This window comes from Bos indicus x Bos taurus, chromosome 7 (genome assembly GCF_003369695.1).
Source record: "Bos indicus x Bos taurus breed Angus x Brahman F1 hybrid chromosome 7, Bos_hybrid_MaternalHap_v2.0, whole genome shotgun sequence".
Classification (NCBI taxonomy): domain Eukaryota; kingdom Metazoa; phylum Chordata; class Mammalia; order Artiodactyla; family Bovidae; genus Bos; species Bos indicus x Bos taurus.
In genome coordinates, this window is record NC_040082.1 from 101,281,729 (window position 1) to 101,305,173 (window position 23,445).

General features: G+C 37.5%; 1 pseudogene; it reads left to right on the forward strand.

Annotated features, from left to right (window-relative positions):
• Window positions 1–983: 983 nt before the first annotated feature.
• On the forward strand, window positions 984–22,386 carry LOC113896439 (annotated as a pseudogene).
• Window positions 22,387–23,445: the final 1,059 nt, after the last annotated feature.

A 23,445-nucleotide genomic window follows, 5' to 3' on the forward strand; every position in this document is an offset into this window, starting at 1 on the left:
TGCTTAACTTATGTGATAAGGGCTTCCCTTGTTTCACAGCTGGTAAAGAATCTGCCTTCTATGTGGGAGACCTGGGTTTGATCCCTGGGTTGAGAAGACCCACGGGAGACAGGAAAGGCTGCCCACTCTAGTATTCTGGCCTGGAGAATTCCATGGACTGTATAGCCCATGGGGTTGCACAGAGCTGGACACGACTGAACAACTTTCACTTATGTGATTAACAAACATCAAAGTGATTAACAAAACCAAGCTAATGATTGTCAACACTTGATTTGGATATTTTGAGTTTATTAACTCTCTCCTTCTTGGTGTAATGTTGGCTGTTCTCAGTGAACATCTTGATTTTACTGTTATCAAGTTCAACTGGTATTCTTGTCCAAGGTGCATTGTACACTGAGAAATCTCCAGCATGAAACTTTGTAGACCTCTTTTGACATGCTTGATCAGTCACATCATCTTTTCCATACATTTCACAAATCTTTTTTGTCGTTTTTTTTTAACCTTTTGTCGTTGCGTTTTTACCGTTCTTGAAATAATAAAGAATAGAATTCTGAGAATGTTGCATTTCTCTTCCATCTTCAATATTAAAATAGCTACACAAAAATTCACCAGTTTTTATGTTTTTCTAATGCATGCTGATATGATATCTGTCACAATATAATCGAACACAATTGTTTCAAATGACGTTAAAGACAAATGAGTGCTACTAGATCCATCTTACAGAAAAAAAAAAAACAATGAGCAAATCTTTTGGCCCACCCAATACATGAACTCTTTAAAAATATACTGTAAATAGGACAAAAAATTTTAATAACAGGTGAAATTGGGTATACCCTCAAGGACAATTTATCTATATATATCATCTTAACATCAACTTCTTGCCAGCAAAATAGAAATTATAGTAGTTCAGTTATGTAAATTATGCCTGTTCAAGTGAAAATTATTCTTGGTATTTTCTTTTTCCCAATAGTCACTTCCACCACATGGAACCAAGGAACAATACAAAAATTTCAAATTTTTTTCTTCTGGGACTTGCAGAAGAAACAGAACTACAACCCCTCATATTTGGACTTTTCCTCTTCATGTACCTGATCACTGTGTTTGGAAACCTACTTATCATCCTGGCTGTCAGCTCAGACTCCCACCTCCACACCCCCATGTACTTCTTCCTCTCCAACCTGTCCTTTGTAGACATCTGCTTCATCTCCACCACCATCCCAAAGATGCTATGGAACATCCAGATGCAGAGCCAAGTCATAACCTATGAAGGCTGCATCACTCAGATGTATTTTTACATTCTCTTTGGAGCATTAGATGACTTCCTCCTGGCTGTGATGGCCTATGATCGTTACGTGGCCATCTGCCACCCTTTGCACTACACAGTCATCATGAACCCATGGCTCTGTGGATGTCTGGTTCTGGCGTCCTGGATAATAAGTGCAGTGTACTCATTGTTACACAGCTTAATGGTGTTGCATTTGTCCTTCTGCTCAGACTTGGAAATACACCACTTTTTCTGTGAAACCAAACAGCTTGTCCAACTTGCCTGTTATAACACTTTCCTCAATGACACAACGCTGTGTTTTGGAGCTGTGATTATGGGTGGTGGTCCCCTGACTGGTATTCTTTACTCTTACTCAAAGATAGTGTCCTCTATCTGTGGAATCTCATCAGCCCATGGAAAGTATAAAGCATTTTCAACCTGTGTGTCTCATCTCTCCATTGTCTCCTTATTTTATTTTTCTGGCTTAGGAGTGTACCTTAGCTCTGCTGCTACCCACAGCTCCCACTCAAGTGCAACAGGCTCGGTGATGTACACTGTGGTCACACCCATGCTGAACCCCTTTATCTACAGTTTGAGAAATAAAGACATAAAGAGGGCTCTGAAAAGATTCTTTGGGATGGAAAGTTTTATAAAAGGTCCATTTTCTCTTGGGCTGAAGAAATGTCCATGATACCTGGGCTGAAAGCCTCAGAGCCAAGTATTTTGACTCTTTGATTGTTTTGTGATTCTAGCAATTGTTTCTTCAATTGACTGCTTGGTATTTACTTTTCTTTGATTTCAACTTCTCTATACTTCTGTTCTCTGTCATGAATAGTTTTTATTTTGTCATTTTTTGACTCTCCAATATTGACTCAAAAATGTGAAATATATGTAAATTGCCAATTTCTTAAGAATAAATTCTTCTGATATAAAATACTTTACACTGAGTCATTTTTTTTCACTTTACTAAAAGTATAATCATGAATTGTGCTACTTATATGGAAAAAAGAAAAAAATATTGACAACAAAAACAATTACATAATTCCATAGAAGAGACAAATATGAAACCAATTTATCATTTTTTAGTTCAGTATAACTTGGAACATCACTACAATAATTACTCTATCTGAAAATGTATTCATAGACATTAGCAGGGAGTGTGTTTCATAACTGGTCATCTGATTTTACTCCCTCACAGTGTACTGTTCTCCATTTAGCTCAGTGTCCATGTTGCCTACAGGAGATACTGGCCAAACGGAGCATGAGATGTATGTCTCCAATTGTCTATCTGAAGAAAATTTCAATAAAGACTTTGACATTATAAGGTCTTGATTCAAAGAGGATTTTAAGCATGATGTAGCAAAACTTTATGTCAGATTATTACCATGCCAAATAGTTTTTCATGGTGTTCATTCATGAAGGGGTTTATTGTTGGGGTGAAGTAGTGTTTGGTTTAATTATATCTTTCTGTTTCTGCTTGAAATTTTCCGTTATTGCTTACAAATATGATTCCTTCCTCTGCTCTAAATGAAGTATTTCCCCCATTCCAAGTTCTGTCATTTCCACAAAAAGAGTAGTCAATGAACAATATAAGTCACTCAGTTGTGTCTGACTCTTTGTGACTGTGTAGTCCATGGAATTCTCCAGGCCAGAATACTGGAGTGGGTAGCCTTTCTCTTCTCCAGCAGATCTTTCTGACCCAGGAATCAAACCAGGATCTCCTGTATTACAGGCAGATTCTTAACCAACTTAGCTATCAGGTAAGTCCTAATAATATAAATATCATATATATATATCCAAAGTGTGGCTCACTAGACAACTTAAACTCCTATCCAGTCCTGTGGTTCAGTCACAAGTTCTGTACAAACAGGTATATCCTTTTAAACTTTCTTGCTTACCTAAAAGGAAACCTCAGTGGAATCCCTTTTTAACACAACTGTATGAAACAAACTTGAATAACAGGGAAATCATGAATGCTATTCAAAGATCACAATTGCCTAGGAAAAAAGCAGTATGTTATTATAACTTCCCTCAGTTTTGTTCACATTGCTTATTGTATCAGTTAGCTCTTGCTACATAGAAAATCATCCTAAAAGCAAATGGTCTAATATAATGGATTTATGATCAAATGGATTTCTATGATGGGGATTTTATCTGAGTTCTGATTTGTCTCCTCATGGGTCTACTGTCAGCTGTCAGGCTCTATGTTGTGTTACAAAGGCTCATCCATGATGTGTGCAGTTGTAATGCTTCTTTGTTTTAAAACACTTTATGTCAAATTCTTCCTTTTATATATGTAGGTTAGTTTAACAAAAAAAAATGGGTTTCTCAAATGTTAACTGTTTTATCTAAATTTCACCATTACTATATCCATAAGTGATATTTTGTTTCTTCCTGGTTAGAGGATCTGGTGGGGTTTAGTCAGTAAGTTGTGTTTTGTGACCGCATGGACTGTAGCCCACTAGGCTCCACAGTCCATGGGATTTATCAAGCAAGGATACTGCAGTGGGTTGTCATTTCTTCCCCCAAGGGGTCTTCCTGACCCACGGATCAAACCCAGGTTCCCTGCACACTCTTCACTGGCTGAGCCAATGGAGCTGACTACCACTAGAGCACTTAGAGGAGCTATCTCTCACCAGTTTTACGTTTGACTCAACTACATGTGCTTGTCATACTATGCTAAACAATGTACCAATGAAATGTTTAATTCTTTTTTCTTTAATTTGTTTATTTTAATTGGAGGTTAATTACTTTACAATATTGTATTGGTTTTGCCATACATCAACATGAATCCGCCACAGGTATACATGTGTTCCCCATCCCGAACCTCCCTCCCTCCTCCCTCCCCATACCATCCCTAATTCTTAACTAGCTCATTAAAGTGTAGTTACATATAATAAACTGCACATTTTTAAAATATACAATTTTCTGGATTTCAAAAAATAAAGACATTATTTAATTTGTGTATGATTTCAGAAGGTGCACAAGATGTTTTAATTAATTTTTAATGTTATTGTTAACAATACAATTTGCTCTTAGCCTCAGTTTTGCTTATTTCAGAAGAAATTGTGAGATGATTAATTCTAACTCACTTGAAAGTTGTGAAAAATGAATGAAATCTATAGAAATACTTCGCTGAGTCCACAATTTTCAAGTTTAGAAGTATATGTATGTATTTGTATACATCTTTCTCTCAAACAGCCAAACTCATCCATACATATACATGGACACAGTCTCATTTGTAATCCCATCCTTTTTTTTTTTTTTTTTTTGCCTTTTTTTAAAATTTTATTTTATTTTTAAACTTTACAATATTGTATTAGTTTTGCCAAATATCAAAATGAATCCGCCACAGGTATACATGTGTTTTAGAAGAAAACTTGAGAGAAAGTTGGAAGGATAGTCATGAAAGAATAAATGCTTGAATTAACATAAATAGAATATAAAAAGTTTGACAGGAAGATGTAAAATAGAATGTGTGATCTTAATTTTGATAATGATTTACTTTTTTTTAATTTTTAATTCTTCAAGACCTTAAAGTCAGAGCCATATTTACATTTGTTGTTATTGTTTAGTCCCTAAATTGTGACTGACTCTTGTGACACCGTGGACTGTAGCCCTATAGGCTCCTCTGTCCATGCGATTTTCCAGGCAAGAATAATGGAGACAGTTGCCATTTCCTTCTCCAATATTTATATTGGGGATTGTGAAATTCCCTGTATCAGCTAATAGGGGAAAATTTCTCCAAACTGACTCTAATTTCCTTATATTTAAAATAGGAATTCAACACAGAATGCCTTTTAAGGGAAGCTGAAAGACTGTATTGAAAAGCTTAAACTCAGCTCAGAGGGACAATATCTGATTGAACAAATATCTGTATTAGATTCATTTTGCTCCTGTAATAAGTTAACACACCAGTAGTTTAGAATGAGTGTCTATCTTGAAATTCTATAAGGTCAGGAACCTGAAATGGGTCTCTTTGGGTAGAATTGAAATGTTGGCAGGTCTTTGATCCTCATGGACACTCCAGAGGACAAGTATTCCCTTTCTCGTTTTATTTACATTGGCCACCAGCATTCCTGGGCTCATGGTCCTTCCTCTATCTTCAAACCCAGTGCATAGCATTTTTAACTGCCTATCTCACTTCACTTCTTCTTTCCCACTTTTAAAGGGTTATTGTGATTACATTAGTCCAACTTGGATAATCTGTGCTAATCTTCTTATATCAAGATTAATTAACAATCTCATTACATCTGCTATTGTAATTTTTCTTGCAGTGCAAGCTAGGATATTTAAAAGTTCTTGGGAATATGATGAGGACATAGTTTTTGAGGATTTTATTCTGCCTGTGTTTTGTTACTTTGACTCTTTACAACCCAGTGAACTGTAACCCAACAGGTTCTTCTGTCCATGGAACTGTCCAGGAAAGAATGTTGGAGTAGCTTGCCATTTCCTGCTCTAGGGGATCAACCCAACCCAGGGACTGAAATTGCCTTTCTTGCTTCTGCATTGGGAGGCAGATCCTTTACCACTAGCACCACCTGGGAAGCTCCTTTATTCTGCCTACTGCAAAGTATTTTTCAGACAGAAATTATTTGATGTTACTCATTTATTTTACATAAATAAAAAATCAAATAAATTTACCACTAGAAAGTAAGTGAAACTATTTTCTTTCAAAATTACATACACAAAATATTTTTGGTAAAGACCTAAGACTACCAACACATGAGTCAAATTCAGGACCACTGTCTTGCTGTTCAAATTGTGGTCCCCAGACCAGGATCTTCAGCATCAATAACATTTAGCATCTTGATAGAAATGCAGAGATCCTGGGCTACATGAATCAGACTTGTTGAATCATGACTTGAATTTGAACTACAACCTTTAGCAATTTGTGGAAATAGTGAATTAGAGACATGCTGGTCTAGAATAAATTTTCTCACCATCTCACTGTTGACATTTGGGGCAGTATAATCATATGTGTTGAATGCTGTCCTGCACAGATTTTCAGTGACAGCCCTACAGACAAGCCAAATATCACTACTTGTAAAATGGCCTTTGGTTGACAATCACTGTCTCAGAGTTTGAGAACTGGAAGCATCCTGAGAGAGTCCAGTCAAGATGCATTCTCTTACTTGTTTAAAACTTTGACCAGAACATTAAACCTGTCTGAATCTCTTTTGTACAACAGAGAATGAGGTGCATAAGAGGACAACATCATTAAATTTAAATTCTATAAATTTAAAGCAAACTGTAATTTCCAAGGAAGGTAATGGTATATAAAAATATCTAAATATATCTCATAATAACAAACATTTTGTAATGAGAGGCTAAATGATCGCTCTAACTTCTGAAACCAAGTATGAAATTCCTAATAGCTTTGGGAAAAGATTCAGGAAGGCAAGCAGTGTAGTGCCCAAAGTTTTATATGAAAGGACAATGTTATTCCACTTGTAAAAAGGGGAATAACAATTTTCTAGAGCTATCAAGAGCTGTCTAGTCAATGATTGGTATATTCGAGGGACCTAACCAAGAGAGAATTCACAGTCTTAAACTTTGAGGAAATTTTAACTCAGACTGGGAAAATGTGCTGAGAGGTTTATACCTCCAGATGCAGGAGAGTTCATGAAGAAGGAGGAATAAAATCTAAATTCAGCTTCCTTGTAACCTGGTCTCCTAGGAGCAGAGAGTCAGCTGGAAATATTTCCTTCTGTCCAGACCTGTGTTCCACAGGGAAATCATGACATACATGTGGGTTACAACAGAAAAGATACCTAATGAGATTACGAAGTGAGCTATAAAACTCCTCTGCTGCAATTCCCTCAGTCTGAGAAATCTTGGACTTCATAGGATGTGGTTCCTTTGGAGACCTAAGTCTGGCTGGTCTTCAAGTCCTTCCTGCTGTTTTGTGAGACACAGCTTCAGTCTCCAATATCAACCCTCCAGGAGGCATTCGAACTTCCACACGGAGACCTTTCTCTCAGTTCCCATCCAGGTGTCTGAGAGCTCAGTAGCTATTGCCAGAGAGGATTGGTGTTGGTGCTAAGTCGCTGCAGTCATGTCTGACTCTTTGTGACCCTATGTACTGTAGCCCACCAGGCTTTTCTACCCATGGGATTCTCCAGGCAAGAATACTTGTTGCCATCTCCTACTCCAGGTGACCTTCCCAATCCAGGTATCAAACCCATGTTTTTTGTGTCTCCTGAGATGTTTTACCACTGCACCACCAGGGAAGCCCATGGGAGAGGACTAGAGAAAAAGAAATCCCTGAACCTCTATCAAAGGTCACCTGTGAGCCAATCCAGTCTAGTTCAGATATCAAAGGTTATTGGCCAGAGAAGCAAATATTGGCCTCAGTAAGGCAGGCTCAGTGTTGACAATTCAATGATAAAAACATGTCCATCAAGAAGAGGGAATGGGAGGCATAAAATGCTCCTAGTAAAAGTGGAACATAAGTTTTATGATATTACTAAATAACAAGAGTAGAAAAATAACTTTATTAGTGGTTGAGTGACATACAGTGAAATGAGGGCATTTCATTTTATTTTAAGATGGACATTTTGACAGTTTCCATATTAATTAGAAAGATCCTAACCAGGGGATTTATGCAAATATATCCCTACAACAGCATTTTTTGTAACTTATGTATCGTAGTATCTCTTCTCTCTCTTTCTGGATACTCACATAAAAAACATGTGAACATGGGCAAACTAAAGAGATTTACTTTGCAGTTATTTTGTTATCTGTGAGGTTGTATATATATTTCCATTTGTTAACCATTTTCTTTCTCCACAAAAAGTTGTCTGTGGGAACCCTTAGCTTTTGTATAGTATTGCTGGATTATAAGCATAAAAAATAATTTGAGGTTTTACTTTTTCACAAAATTATTGTCTGCAGTTCAGTTATTTTATGTATCTATAGATATATTTATGGGGATATTTGAGATTCTAAACTATGTATGGTTAAATTATCAACCATATGGTGTTCTTCCCATTGCTTATAATTTAAAAAAATTTTTTTCTGACTGAAATAACTGATCTATCACTTTATATTCTTCATGTGCAAAACCTTGTTTTAAACAAGAATAATAATAAATGTTCTCATGCATACTCTGAATAAATAAATTTGTACACATATCTCTAACTTTATTTATTTTTCTGTATTGTTCCATTCAGCGTTTGTGATTAAATGCATTTCTAAAAGTTATATTACCTTTGGGCATCATGTAGAGAACATTCTTCTTTATCTTTGGAATAAAAAAGGTCACCTTAATCTTCCATAGGGATTTCCTGGTGGTTCAGGAGGTAAAGAATCTGCTCACAATGCAGGAGATCCAAGCTCAATCCCTGAGTTGGGAAGATCCCCTGGAGGAGGAAATGGCAACCCACTCCAGTATTCTTGCCTGGGAAATCCCATGGACAGAGGAGCCTGGCAGGCTACAGTCCATGGGGTTGCACAGAGTCAGACAAGACTGAACAATTAACACTTCAATCTTCAGTAAATGTATTTGAATCCACATATCTTTATATGAGAATAAATTATAACTAGACTATTCCTCTCTCCTCACATTTTAAAATCTGTTCTGCTATAATCTTTTATTTCCAAGTCTTTGACAATTTAATATTGAACTGTGGCCCATGTTAATGTCATTAAATTATTCCCATTTTATATCTTTATATAAATGAACTGTAGACTTTCATTCAGTTTTGTTATATTCAATTGTTTTGAAATCTTCATACTTAATTTCATTCTCATTGACATTTTCACATAGGTTCTTGGTTTCTTTTAAAATTTCTCTTTCTGTGTTATGTATGCATATCTATTCATGCACTTTTCTACAAATGCATAAATGCTCTTTATATTTCAGTACAGTCTTTTTTCTACCTGTTTCCCATTTTCCTTATTTATCAGTATGCACCAGGGACTTTCTTCCTGTACAGTACTAGTTTATTATTTTCAATAGCTGTTTAATAATTCATGGTAGGGGATGTGCTATTTACACTATGAATGATCTTCCATAATCTTTGCCTTTAAAGTGCTGTTGTATCATCGCTGCAAAAATATTTGAGATTGTTAAGTTCTAACTGTTGTTCTGACTGGGAGAAGCTATGTTTCCAGAGAACACTGAGGAATGCTCGTACAAATGTCTGTCTGTCACACTGAGGAGGGATGGCTGGAGGCCAGGGATGCTCTAGACATCCTATAAGTCACAGGACAGACCCCACCACAGAGAACACCTGCTTGAGAATGTCAATAATGCTGAGACTGAGAAACTTTGAGTTAAAGAACTTCTATACTTGTAATATCTATACCATTCTTCAGAATGTTTTCCCAACATTGTAACACTATAAATTTCTGTCAGCAGGAATAGATAGTACCTGTTTGCTCCTTGTTTCAAGGTACCACTGCAAACAGCTTGATGGCTCTTTAAGTGTTTTCCAAGGCTGTGGGGTGTGGAAAACATTGTTGTTTTCTAAACTAGTACTGAATTTGATCAGATTCACATGTTTGATCACCATTCTAGTTTGCCTGTTATTATCATATGGTGATATATTATATGTATATTGCTTGTGTGTGTGCTTAGTCACTGTTGTGTCCAACTCTTGCAACCCCCTGGACTGTAGCCCACCAGGCTCCTCTGTCCATGGAATTCTCCAGGCAAAAATCCTGGGGTTATTTGCCATTTCCTACTCCAGGGGATGTGAAATATTTTTATGGCCAAATATTTATGTTTATGTATACATATACATTATATGTTTATTACTCTACCATTATCAGCCTTTCAAATCAGTTTTTAAAAGCTAGTGTTTTTCAGTTGGCATTTGGAGGATGTTCTGGCTGTACAAATATTTCACCTTTTATTTAGTTAAATATGGTTATCTTTTTACTTGTCAGTTTCTTGCCTTAATTAAAATTCCTTGCTCCACCCGTAGATTGTAATATGTAGTTTTCTAGATGTTCACCCAAAATTATTACTCTTACAGTGAATAGATAATCCCTGTGATTTTTTTGGTAATATGAATGAGGGAGGGGGAAAACTTCACTTTCTTCCAGGTACATATCCACTTTTACCAGCTTGTATTCAATAATCTAGCCTTGCCAAATAAACTGAAATATAACCTTACCATATATTCAGTGTACATCTATACTGAGACCTAATTCCTGATTCAGTCAACAAATAATAGCTGAGCATCTACTATATGCCACTATTTCTAGGAACATTGTCTACTATATTCACTTATGCCTATAGCTTTGCCAATTTAATTACTAATCCATGTGACATCATTAAGTCATTACAATTTTTGTCACCTTTTTTTTTTATAAATTTTTGCCACCTTTAGTTTTTTTTATTGAAATGTATTTGATTTACAAAATTATATTCATTTTAGATGTATGACATGATGACAGCATTATTATAGATTATACACCATATAAAGTTTTTATAAAATGCTGGCTATATTCCCTATGCTGTACAAAGTATCCTTGCAACTTATTTATTTTATACATAGTAGTTTGTGCTTCTCAATTCCATGCTTCTATCTTGACACTTCCCTGTTCCTTTTCCTCAGTGGTGACAGACAAAGCAAATGTTAATGCTTATATGTAGAATCTAAAAAAAGAAAAAAAAGAATATACCCAACAGACTCACAGATGTAGAGAATGAACTACTTTCTTGGTTAGGTTTTGATGCTCCATTAAATCTTGTTTAATATAGTTGCTCTGAAACTAATCTATTTAACCTGGCTTCATTCTATCTGCCCTTCTTTTTATTTCATAATTTCACATTTACTTAAATGTTTTCTGTGTAAGTACAGATATAGTCACACATCTTTCTGAAAATAAGAAATGAAAAAGTAGGTGAAGTCTCTAATGATTAAGATCTTACATTATAGTGGCAACATTAGGCATGCTAAATTGCTTTATTCATGTCTGACTCTGTGATCCTGTGGATGGTAGCCCACCAGGGTCCTCTGTCGATGGGATTCTCCAGGCAAGAATACTGGAGTTTGTTGTCATTTCCTCTTCCAGGGGATCTTCTTGACCCAGGGATGGAACCCGCATCTCTTATGTCTCCTACATTGGCAGGCAGGTTCTTTACCACTAGCGTCACTTTATTTTTAGATGGCAACATCATAGTACAGTGAAATAAGCATGTGTGTGACATAGTGTTCTTGGGCTTAAATCATTTGAAGAAAGTTATCCACAATAAGAGAATGGATATTCAGGATGTGCTCAAGATTTACAGAGCAGAGTCTGGAAAAGTCTTTGCATTTTGGACAAAGACAGGAACCAGGATTAAAGTGTACCCATGTATTTATAAAAGGAAAATCAGACAAAATATTAAACCCAAGGATAACAGACAAGCAATCACCTATAGTCTATAAATTCATTAAATGCATAACAAAAAAGGGCTTTATTATTCTTTATAAATAACATCAAGTTTCATAACAATGATTAAACACCTGGCCTCTGGACTCAAACTCTTTGGGTTAAAATACCAACTGTCTAGTTTTGAGACCCTGGGAAAGTCATTTCACTGCTCTGTGCTTCAGTTTCATATCATGAAAAACTCAGATAATAATGAAACTGCTTCATAAAGTTATTGTGAAGATTAAGTGAAACAATCCATTTAATGCATTGATTCATGTTAAATATTCAGTTAAGTGTTAGCCATTTGTTGTTGTTAGCCATAAGTCATGTCCAACTGTTTTGCCACCCCATGGACTGTAGCCTGCCAAGCCCCTCTGTCCAGGGGATTTCCCTGGCAAGAATATTGGAGTAGGTTGTCATTTCTTCCTCCAGAAGATATTCCTGACCCAGATATTGAACCCGAGTTTCCTGCATTGGCAGGCAGGTTCTTTACCACTGAGCCTCCAGGGAAGACCTAAATGTTAGACATTAATATCTTTTATAACGTCATGCTCAATAGATATTTATTAAATAAATGAACAGTGAGATATTAAATTCATGTTTCAGGTTTATCTGTATTAGATCAATGCTATTTGAAGATATTTAATATGAAAAATATTTACTAAAAATGTTAATTAAAAACATGCTTACAAAAACAAACAAAAAAAGCAGTGCCCTATAAGAAAACTGAGACAGGGCTTGCTTCACTCCATATCAGACTGTTTTCAGAGAGACAGTAGTCTTGAAGCAGGATCTTATTTCCCTGTCCTTGTATTGAATTTAGCTGTTAGTCCACCAAGAAGTGAAAGTGAAAGTGATTCAGTCATGACCGACTCTATGGAATTCTCCAGGCCAGAATACTGGAGTAGGTAGTGTTTCCCTTCTCCCGGGGATCTTCCCAACCCAGAAATCGAACCCAGGTCTCACGCAATGCAGGCAGATTCTTCACCAGCTGAGCCATAAGGGACGCTCAAGAATACTGGAGTGATTAGCCTATCCCTTTTCCAGCAGATCTTTCTGATCCAGGGATCGAACGGGAGTCTCCTGCATTGCAGGTGGATTCTTTACCAACTGAGCTATCAGGGAAGCCCTAGACCACCAAGGCTAGAAGCAAAGTTCCCTGATTCTTACCCCGTTTGAAAGCAAAACTGTTTCAAGGAGGCAAAGACTGAAAAACAGGCACAAAGTTTATTATTAAGAGACACAGCATAATAAATGGAAGGATACCCAGAGAAGCAGTTTATTTATTTAAATCAGCACAGAAATACACCCCCAGAGAGGAGTGCTGGTGTCCTGAATGAGGAGCACAATAAAAAGGTGATTTAAATCATATACATAGGACAGTCCTTCTGGGTCTTTGCTTACACTCGCCCAGTTAACTTTTTTCTTTTATCACACCTGATTGGTCCTAGGACCCTGACCAAGACACATACACAACTTTTTGCTAAGATGGATCCCATCACAGACCTGTGGGTGCGTGTCCACACTTATTTTGGGATGGCACCCCCTCCCTTCTTGACTCCCAAGGAGCCTCCCTGCACATGTGGAGACACAGAAGTCTTCCTTGACCTCAGGAGTGGGCACTTTATCTCTTTACTTCATCAGAAATCAGTTTCTGCCTCTAGCTTTGTCCTTGGAGTATCTGGATGAGAATAAAATTTCAGTTTTACTCCACTTGACCAACACCAGCCATCCAGTCCAGGGGCTGGGCTCATCTATCTCCTACTTCAAGACCACAAAAAAGAAAAAGTCTAAAAATATGGAAAGTCTCAGGACAAATCTTATACTGCTTAATATGAGACATACTAAACTCTTAATGTGTCTGTATATGCCCTTTTGTGAACTGTTGATTTATTCCTTTTGCTTATTTTTTCTTGGATATTCAATCTGTATGGTGTTTCACATTATATACATATCACTGTCTATATTGTTGGGATAAAAGTACTTTTTCCTCTTGACATCAAGGAAATCTTACAGAGGCTGGAATTTTACCAAACCGAAGAAGTTATTCTTCATCACATTGTCTTAGAGAACATTTGAGCTTAGTAGATCATTTTCCCACAATATCCATTTCATTTCTTTTAGCCTCTCTTGTATGTGTGTGTGTGTGTGTGTGTGTGTATATATATATATATATATATATATATATACATACATATATATATATATATACTTTATGGCACCGCTAGTGCAGAGGCACTACTACTCTTCGTGGTGGCACCGCTACTCTTCGTTGCGGTGCACTGGCTCCTCATCTTGGTGGCTTCTCCTGTTGCTGAGCATGGGTTCTAGGTGCACAGGTTTCAGTAGTTGTGATGAATGGACCTAGTTGCCAAGTGGCATATGCGATCTTCTGGGAGCAGTGCTCAAACCTGTGTCCCTCAGGTTGGCAGACAGATTCGTAACCACTGGACCATCAGGGAAGCGCTCTCTCTTACTTTTTATTTTTAAAAATACATGGCAGAAAGACTCATACGTAAAAGGAACCCCTAGTTTATTGATCCATGGAAAGCTTAGGAAGTGGAATTTCTGGGTACCATTTATACATTCTTTAGGAGAAAGATAATCTGATTTGACCAGCCTCAATTGTAATGACACAGGCAGGTAGTTCTAGGTGAGAAGTGCATGGTAGTAACGCAGCCCAGGAGGATTTGGTATGTGTCTGTGCCCTGTGGCTTGATAGCAGTTCCTAAAGCAGAGGCACCTGGGCTTATATATTAAAGTGACATAACACAGAGATCAGAATTCAGTCAACAGATAGTATTAAGAAATTTGTTTGAATTCACAGGAAGCCTTGGCAATAAATTAATCAAATGCAAGAAAGTACATACAAAAAGGGATTCTCTGTGGACTGAAGTGCAATATGTAGCAGGGAAGCCAGCTTGTTCCTCAGCATCCCTGACACCATCTCTAATCACTCCCCATCTTGCTTATCCCTCTGCCCCAGTGGCTTCCTTGTTTGCATTTGAACATGTGGAACAAATATCTTCCTCAGGTCCATGGCAGTGGCCATTCCCTCTGCCAGACACACGCTCCTCCTGACATCATACTACACCATTCTCTTTCCTTCTTGAGGTACCTGCTGAATTATCACCTGTTTGCCAGCCTTATTTGAACACTCAGCACAAGATAATATCTCCTACCAAGATTTTTTTTTTAATACATGGATTTGTTTCCTTCATAGCATTTGTCACCACCTGACATACTTATTTGCATATCATTTTCACCTTCATTGGATGGTGGGGTATTTTTTTTAATTTTATTTTATTTTTAAACTGTACATAATTGTATTAGTTTTGCCAAATATCAAAATGAATCCGCCACAGGTATTTATTTTTAAGCACCCTATGCTTATTGCCTATGTGTTCTTGAAACGTGGTTGGCACTTGAAATATGTTCCTCAAATACATGCAAGAATTTCTTCTTACAGTTGCAACATGTATGCTATTTTTGAGAATATGCTGACAATGGGGCAAAATTTCCTATGCAGAAATGAAATGAGTGGGGCATAATCTCAAGAAGAACTTATCTATAATCAATTAAAATCAATATTGACTGCAAAATAAAAATTGTCCAGGTTAAGTAATATGGATAATGCCCATTGGTGTGAAAATTATTCATGTTCTGTTTTGACACCTTTCTTAATAACTCAGTGATGTATTTTGCATCCGTGCTGCTGGCTGGTGATCCCCTTGTTAAATTAGTATCCTCCGTATATGCAATCTCTTCACCTCAGTGAAAGAATAAAGCATTTTCCACCTGTGCATCTCAGCTCTCAGATGTCTCTTTATTTTATTGTAGGAGCTTAGGAATATACCTTAGTTCTGCGGCTACCCACAGCTCAAACTTAAGTGCAAAAGCCTCAGTGATGTACATAGGTGTCACACTCATGATGGGACCATTTCTCTAGAGTTTGAGGAATAAAAACATAAATGAAGTTAAGAAGAGTCCCTGTGTAATGACAAAAATAAAATGGACATATATCCTGGGTGTGATGAAGTACTCTCGACTGCACAGTTCAAAGCCTTGGAACTAAAAATTGTGGTACTTTGATCATTGTAGAATCAGCTTTGCCCTGTCCATTTACTTCCTGGGATTTTTTTTTTTTAATTAAAATTCTTTATGCAGTGTCAGTAACTCATTTTATTAAGCTTTCTCCTCAGTCTAATATAAAGCAGGTTTTTTTTTATTTGTATATTTTTAAATTTACAAACTTTGCCCATCTTTGCATAGAAATACATGGAAATTTTCAATTCTTTATAGGGTGAGACATCAATTTCTCAATGATAATTTCTGTTCTAACATTTTTCTTAATAACATGGTGATGCATTTTGAATCCCAAGTAATTTTTTCTTGTTTTCCTGAAAGAGTAGTTGTTGTTATATTACTCATTTAAAAAGATACAATTAAAAACCAAAATAATTTGTAGAATTTTTTACTAGAGGAAAATCTGAGACCATGATTTTTTTTCACCTTTGTGTAAATCATTCCTTTGCATGTCATATTTTAACTGTTTGTTCTGATAAAGTAAAAGTGTTAGTCTCTCAGTCGTGTCCAACTTTTGTGACCCCATGAACTATAGCCTGCCAGGCTCCTCTGTCCATGGAAATTTCCAGGCAAGAGAACTAGAGTCGGCAGTCATTTGTAGACTTAAATAATAGTGTGTGTATATGTGGGCATTGAGTTTTATTCTCCTCAAAATGATCCTATTCTCTTATTCAGCTCCATGTCCACAGTGCCTGCTCGAGTGACTGTTGAAATGGTCACCAAATATACATCAGCAGGTGGAGTCTACACTGAAACAAATTTGAATAAATAAAATTTATTTATTTAATGCTACTTATTATACTTAATATGGCTTTTGAGTTAGGGAAAACATGAATACAAAGAAAATTTTTAAATTTGCTTTGTATTACTAAGTGAAATATTTATCATGCTATACATCCACACATTGAAGTATGGAAGATCGATGTCCCTGTGAAAGGATGTGTTTCACTGGGGTGATGGTTTGTTATGCTTAAGTTGTTTTTTATTGAATTTTCTTCCTGATTTCATCTTGAAATATTTCAATGATGCCTGTAGATGCTACTATTTCCATTGCTCTAAACAAAATTAAAATTTTTATGATCATTAAATGTTCAGTGATTAACAATATAAATGTCATTCATTATTACATATAATAAATATATAATATATACTATATAATATACACTACATATTGCAAAATACATATTATATAGTATATATACCATATACAATATATACTGAATAATGTATTATATATTATAATATATAATATATATCATAATATATAACACATAGTATTGTTTATATTTGTGTGTGTGTGTGTGTGTGTGGTGTGTGTGTGCACACTCAGTTGTTTATGACTCTTTGCAATTCCATGGACTACAGCCTCCAGGTTCCTATGTCCATGGAATTTTCCAGGCAAGAATACTGGAGTGGGTTGCCATTTCCTTCTCCAGATGATCTCCCAACCCAGGGATTAAACCCAAATCTCCTGCATTCCAGATGGATTATTTACCACTGAGCCACAAGGAAAGCAGAGGCCCTGTGAGTCCCACCTATATCACCTTGATCCTTTACATTTCTGAGGTTTTCAGTACAACTGCCAACAGTTAGCTCCTAAATCTCTTTACCTGGGGGCTTTACCTGACCAACAAAATCTCTCTGCCTACTTGCATGGTTATCTGACAGTGACAGTGGTATAATAATTGCACCCTCAGGAGAGGAATTCTACATTTTCATTTATTTTCTTGGGCTCCAAAATCACTGTGGATGGTGATTGCAACTATGAAATTAAAAGATACTTCCTCCTTGGGAAAAAAGCTATGACAAACCTAGACAGTGTATTAAAAAGCAGAGACATCACTTTGCTGACAAAGGTTCCTATAGTCAAAGCTATGGTTTTCCAGTAGTCATGTACAGATGTGAGAGTTGAACCAGAAAGAAGGCTGGGTACTCAAGAATTGATGCTTTAGAACTGTAGAGCTGGAGAAGACCCCTGAGAGTCCCTTGGACTGCAAGATCAAACCAGTCAATCTTAAAGGAAATCAACCCTGAATATTCATTGGAAGGACTGATGCTGAAGTTGAAGCTCCAACATTTTGCCACCTTATGCGAAGAGCCAACTCATTAGAAAAGACCCTGATGCTGGGAAAGACTGAATGCAGGAGGAGAAGGGGATGACAGAGGATGAGATGGTTGGATGGCATCACTGACTCAAGGGGCATGAGTTTGAGCAAACTCTGGGAGATAGTGAAGGACAGGGAAGCCTGGAGAGCTACAGTCCATGGGGTCACAAAGAGTCAGACATAAGTTAGCAACTGAACAACAACAACAACAATATGAACTAGATTCTCCTGGCATCTAACCTGGTCTCCTGGGAACAGAGCATCATAAGAATAATTTCTTGTCTAACTAGACCAGTGCCCACAGGGAAGTGTTGTGCTCAGAGGTGGGAGTAACAATGGAAACAGTGCCTAATAAGCAGACACGGGGAGCAGTAAGTATCTCCTCTGCTGCAGTCCCTCAATCTAAACAACCTAGAGCTGCACAGGACACGGGTTGTTGGTTTTGAAGTCCTACATCTGAATAAGGACCAATGCTTCCCTCTTTCCTTCTGACCTGCCTGGGAACAGAGCTCCAGTCCATCATTCACCATCCAGGGAGGAATTTGAATATCCACACAGGAACTTTCTTCTCATAGTCCCCATCTAGGTGAGTGTGAGAGTTCTATAGGTACTTCAAGAAAGGTTCAGAGAGAATGGAAGTAGAAAATTTTTACCTGAGGTCACCCGAGTACCTAATCATCTTATACCAGAGCAGAGATATTAGTCATGCTGCATTGCTAGGTTGACTAATTATAATTTGCTTATTTAATGTTCAAAGGAGAAGTGTCTGATAGACTCAGCAACACAAGAGTCTTTGCTGACAATTAAGCGATGGGAATGGAAGTCTGATTCGGAGACCTGAATGAAGGAGGAATTGGGAGCTCAAACTGGTTCTGGTAAAGTAGAGCAGATTAGAAGTTCACAGTTACAGAGAAAAAGAAACCTAGGTTTGGAGGCATGAGCGGTGAAACATACACCTTTTTTCAGCATTCTAAGATGGGATATATTGGGCATCTTCCATTTTTTTTCCACACCGATTGAATTAGGTACTGCCTTGGAACAGAGCTCTTGAGACATACATTTCACAGTATCGTCTCTCACATTGAGTATTCACATGAAAAAGCTGTATTTGATATGCAAGATGGTATACTACGGAGCTTTAGTTTGCAACTCTTTGTTACCAAGTGGTGAGAAGGCAATGGAGACATTTGTGAGGTAGAAGAAAATAATCAGCCAAACTCATCACAAGTTATAATCATTCACTTAGTGACATGAAACAAGTATGTTAAGTTTTCTATACACATTGAGTAAATTTGTCTACCAACTTAGAGGAATGGATACCTCTTCCCTCACATTTTGTGTAAAGATATTAACAGTTAGAATGGGTCTGTAGTCTCACTAAGTACAAACAGCTGATAGACGATAGTTCTGAGATTCAAACGGGTTTTCTGACTCAAAAACTTTTCATTTAAAATAATTTAGAACCTCTATACCACTTACATTTAAAATCCTCATCTGTTGTTGAACATTGTATATTTTCTGTTGTAAATTGTGGGCTAATTCCCTTTGCTCCTTTTTCTAGGAGAGTTCAGTTAGTAAAATGTGTTATCATTACAAAGATAATGATTCATGTTTCCTTGATAAATTCCTTTAGGGTACCTTATTAAGTATTCTGGGCATCAAGGGAGTATAACTGGGTTTGGGATGCTGCTGAAACCAAGGAGTCTCTCTTTTTCACTGTCTCCCAGAGACTGCCTGAGCTTAATAGATCTTGTTTTGCAAATAAAGGGGTTCAGCATGGGGGTTACCATAGTGTAGATCACTGAGGCCGTCAGACTTATCCAAGAAGATGAAATACCTGCAGAACTGAGATACACATACTCCAAGGACAGTGCCCTAGAGCAAGGCAACCAGCAAGAGGTGGGATCTATAGGCAGTGTTTATTTTCTTCCACATGTTCTATTCTTTCTTCTCTCTCAGTTTTTTTTTTTTTTTTTTTTTTAAACTGCTTGTCCAGGGATCAAACCTGGGTCTCCCGCACTACAGGTAGATTCTTTACCATCTGAGCTACCAGGGCAGCCCAACATAAATTTTCTTTTCAGAGAAGGCAAAAAAAAGAGCTCATATTAAATGGAATGCCACTTCCTCAAGAGGCTTTCCAGCTTTAATTTAGGTACTATTTCTACATTCTTTATGGCAAAGATAATTTGCTATTAATAGATAGCAAAATGTCCTCATTATTGTTACTGGAAGTAGGAAAAGCCAAGAAGTAACAAACCCAGCAAACCATAATATGCTGTATTTGTGTGTGTGTGTGTGTGTGTGTATCTGTGTGTGTGTTTGCAATGAGCATTTCTCTGGGCAGTGATGCCTGAGTTTATGTACTCCAAAATGGACAAATCCTGCAATGTTAACAGCAGAAGGCCATAAGGAGTGAATCCACTTCTACTCAGAGGAATGAATCAAAACAAACCAAAAAATGTGAGAGGAACAACATGTGAATTAAGGTCTCACCTGTAGCAGGGAGGTCCCCGTGTTCCTCAGCAGCCTCTGACACCATCTCTCCTAACTCTCCCTCTTGCTTATTCCCCTAGACACTTCGGCTTTCTTTTAAGTCTAGAATTTGAAGCAAGTGACATACTTAGGACCTTTTCACTGACTCTTTCTGCAACAGGGCACATTCTTTCACCAGGTAATTTTGTGTCTCTGCTTATCTTTCTTCAGGCTTCTGTTCAAATTTCTCCTAGTTTGCAGATCTTCTTCAACTTGCATTCAAATGTAACACCTCCATTCACTCTATTTGTACTTATTTTTTCCCCTAAAACCTATCACTAGGTATATGCTTTTTGTTTGCTAATTTATATTCTTTCTTTATTATTTATCATTGGGAGTCTCATTGTCAGCATCCTATACTTTTAGCCCAGAATACAGTCAATTGTTGTTTAATAGTTAATTTATGTCTGACTCTTTTGCAGTCTCATGGACTATAGCCTGCCAGGCTCCTCTATCCATGGGATTTCCCAGACAAGAATACTGGAGTGGGTTGCCATTCCTTCTCCAGGGGATCTTCCTGACCCAGGTATTGAACTCTCATCTACTGCACTGGCAGGTGGATTATTTAGCACTGAGCCACCTGAGAAGGCATACTATTCAACATAAAATAATTTTGCATTTAAACTGTGTCATAAGATTACCTGTTGGTGGAAAACTTGCCTATGGGAATTTCTATTCATTGTTGTCACAGCTTCCCTGGTGGCTCAGACCATAAAGAGTCTGTCTGCAATGCAGGAGACCTGGGTTCAGTCCCTGAGTCAGGAAGATCCCTTGGAGAAGGGAATGGCAACCCACTCCAGTATCCTTGCCTGAAGGATCCCATGGACAGAGGAGACTGGTGGGCTTCAGTCCATGGGGTCGCAAAGAGTCAGACATGACTGAGCAACTGAAATGAACTGAAATGAATTGATGACACTTATGATGTTACGGAAGGCCATTTAAAATGACTGAATACAATTTACAGCATTTCACTATGCTAAGGTCTATATGTATAAAAATTAGTCATTTTTCCTTCTGTCCTAGTAGTGATCACTACCACAGGGTACCAGGCAACAATACACAAATTTCAGAATTTATTCTTCTGGGATTCTCAAAGGAACCAGAATTTCAGCTCCTCATATTTGGCCTTTTCCTATCCATGTACCTGATCACTGTGTTTGGAAACCTGCTCATCATCCTGGCTATCATCTCAGATTCCCACCTCCACATCTCCATGTACTTCTTCCTCTCCAACCTGTCCTTTGTAGACATCTGCTTCACCTCCACCACTATTCCAAAGATGCTGCTGAATATAATAACTCAAACCAAAGTCATTACCTACGAAGACTGCCTTACCCAGATGTATTTTTCTTACTGTTTGTACAGTTGGACAACTTTCTTCTGACTGTGAGGTCCTATGACCGCTTCATAGCCATCTGCCACCCCCTGCACTACACGGTCATCATGAACCCTGTTCTCTGTGGACTGCTGGTGCTGATATCATGGCTAATAGATGCCTTGAATTCCTTGTTACAAAGCTTACTGGCATTATGACTGTCTTTCTGTACCATCTTGGAAATCCCCCACTTTTTCTGTGAATTCAAAGATGTGATCCAACTTGCCTGTTCTAACACCTTTCTCAATAATGTGATGATGTATTTTGCAATTGGGCTGTTTGGTGGTGGTCCATTCACTGGGATATGTTACTCTTACTCTAAGATAATTTTCTCCATACGTGGAATCTCATCAGCTCAGGGGAAGTATAAAGCCTTTTCCACCTGTGCATCTCACCTCTCAGTCATCTCCTTGTTTTATTGTACAGGCTTAGGAGTGTACCTTAGCTCTGCTGCTACCCATGGCTCACACTCAAGTGAAACAGCCTGTGTGATGTACACAGTGGTCACACCCATGCTGAACCCCTTCATCTGCAGTCTGAGAAATAAAGACATAAAGAGATTTCTAAGAAGATTCTTTGGGATGGCAGCTGTAAAAGGGCCAATTGTCCTGGGGCTGAAGAAGTGTCAGTTATTACAGCACTCAAATCATTAGAGGCAGAAATTGTGATTCTTGATCAGATTGCAGAAAGAGCTCTTATTCCTTACATTTATTTCCTGGTCTTTCTATTTCTTTGATTTCAACTTCTCCATATAATTTAAGTAAGTCACTTGATTAAGCTTTCTATTCTGTCTGGTATATGGATACCTTTCCTTACTTCTCTAAGTTTCTTATTTTTTTCTGAAATTGGATAAGGAATATTTGAAAATTTCCATTTACTTCATGGGAAAATTTTTGTTCCTCATTTTTTCCCTTTAAGTGAGAGCTATCTTCCCAAGTATTTTTTTTTTTTAATTTTCCATAAAGAATTGTCTTGAGCTGTATCACTCACATAGAAAGACCACACTTAGCAGCTAGAGTAACCTATATAATTCCACTGCAGAGTGAAATCCAAACCAGTTTGTTATTTTGAGTCTCTCATTTTTTGTCTATATTATAACTTTATTTCCATGATATCTTGGTAATATCAACTTTATTCATACTGTTGAGTTTTATAACTGCTCTTCTGGGGTTATATGCTGCTTGTTCAACCTGTGTCCCTAGTATCTACCATGCTGTTGCTGCTAAGTCGCTTCAGTCGTGTCCAACTCTGTGCGACCTCATAGACAGCAGCCCACCAGGCTCCCCCATCCCTGGGATTCTCCAGGCAAGAACACTGGAGTGGCTTGCCATTTCCTTCTCCAATGCATGAAAATGAAAAGTGAAAGTGAAGTCGCTCAGGTTGTCTACTTGAAAGTTACACAGTCGTGTCTGACTCCTAGCGACCCCATGGACTGCAGTCTACCAGGCTCCTCCGTCCATGGGATTTTCCAGGCAAGAGTACTGGAGTGGGGTGCCATTGCCTTCTCCGAGTATCTATCATAGTCACCTATTAAAAATCATCATCAAATGTGTATCTCCCAGTAAAATCTATATTGAAATGCAAATGTGAATAAATAGACCGACCTAATATGGTCTTTGTGCTCCAACATCATTTCTGATGGTAACTGCAGCAATGATATTAAAAGACTCTTGCTCCTTGGAAGAAAAGCTATGAAAAATCTAGACAGCATA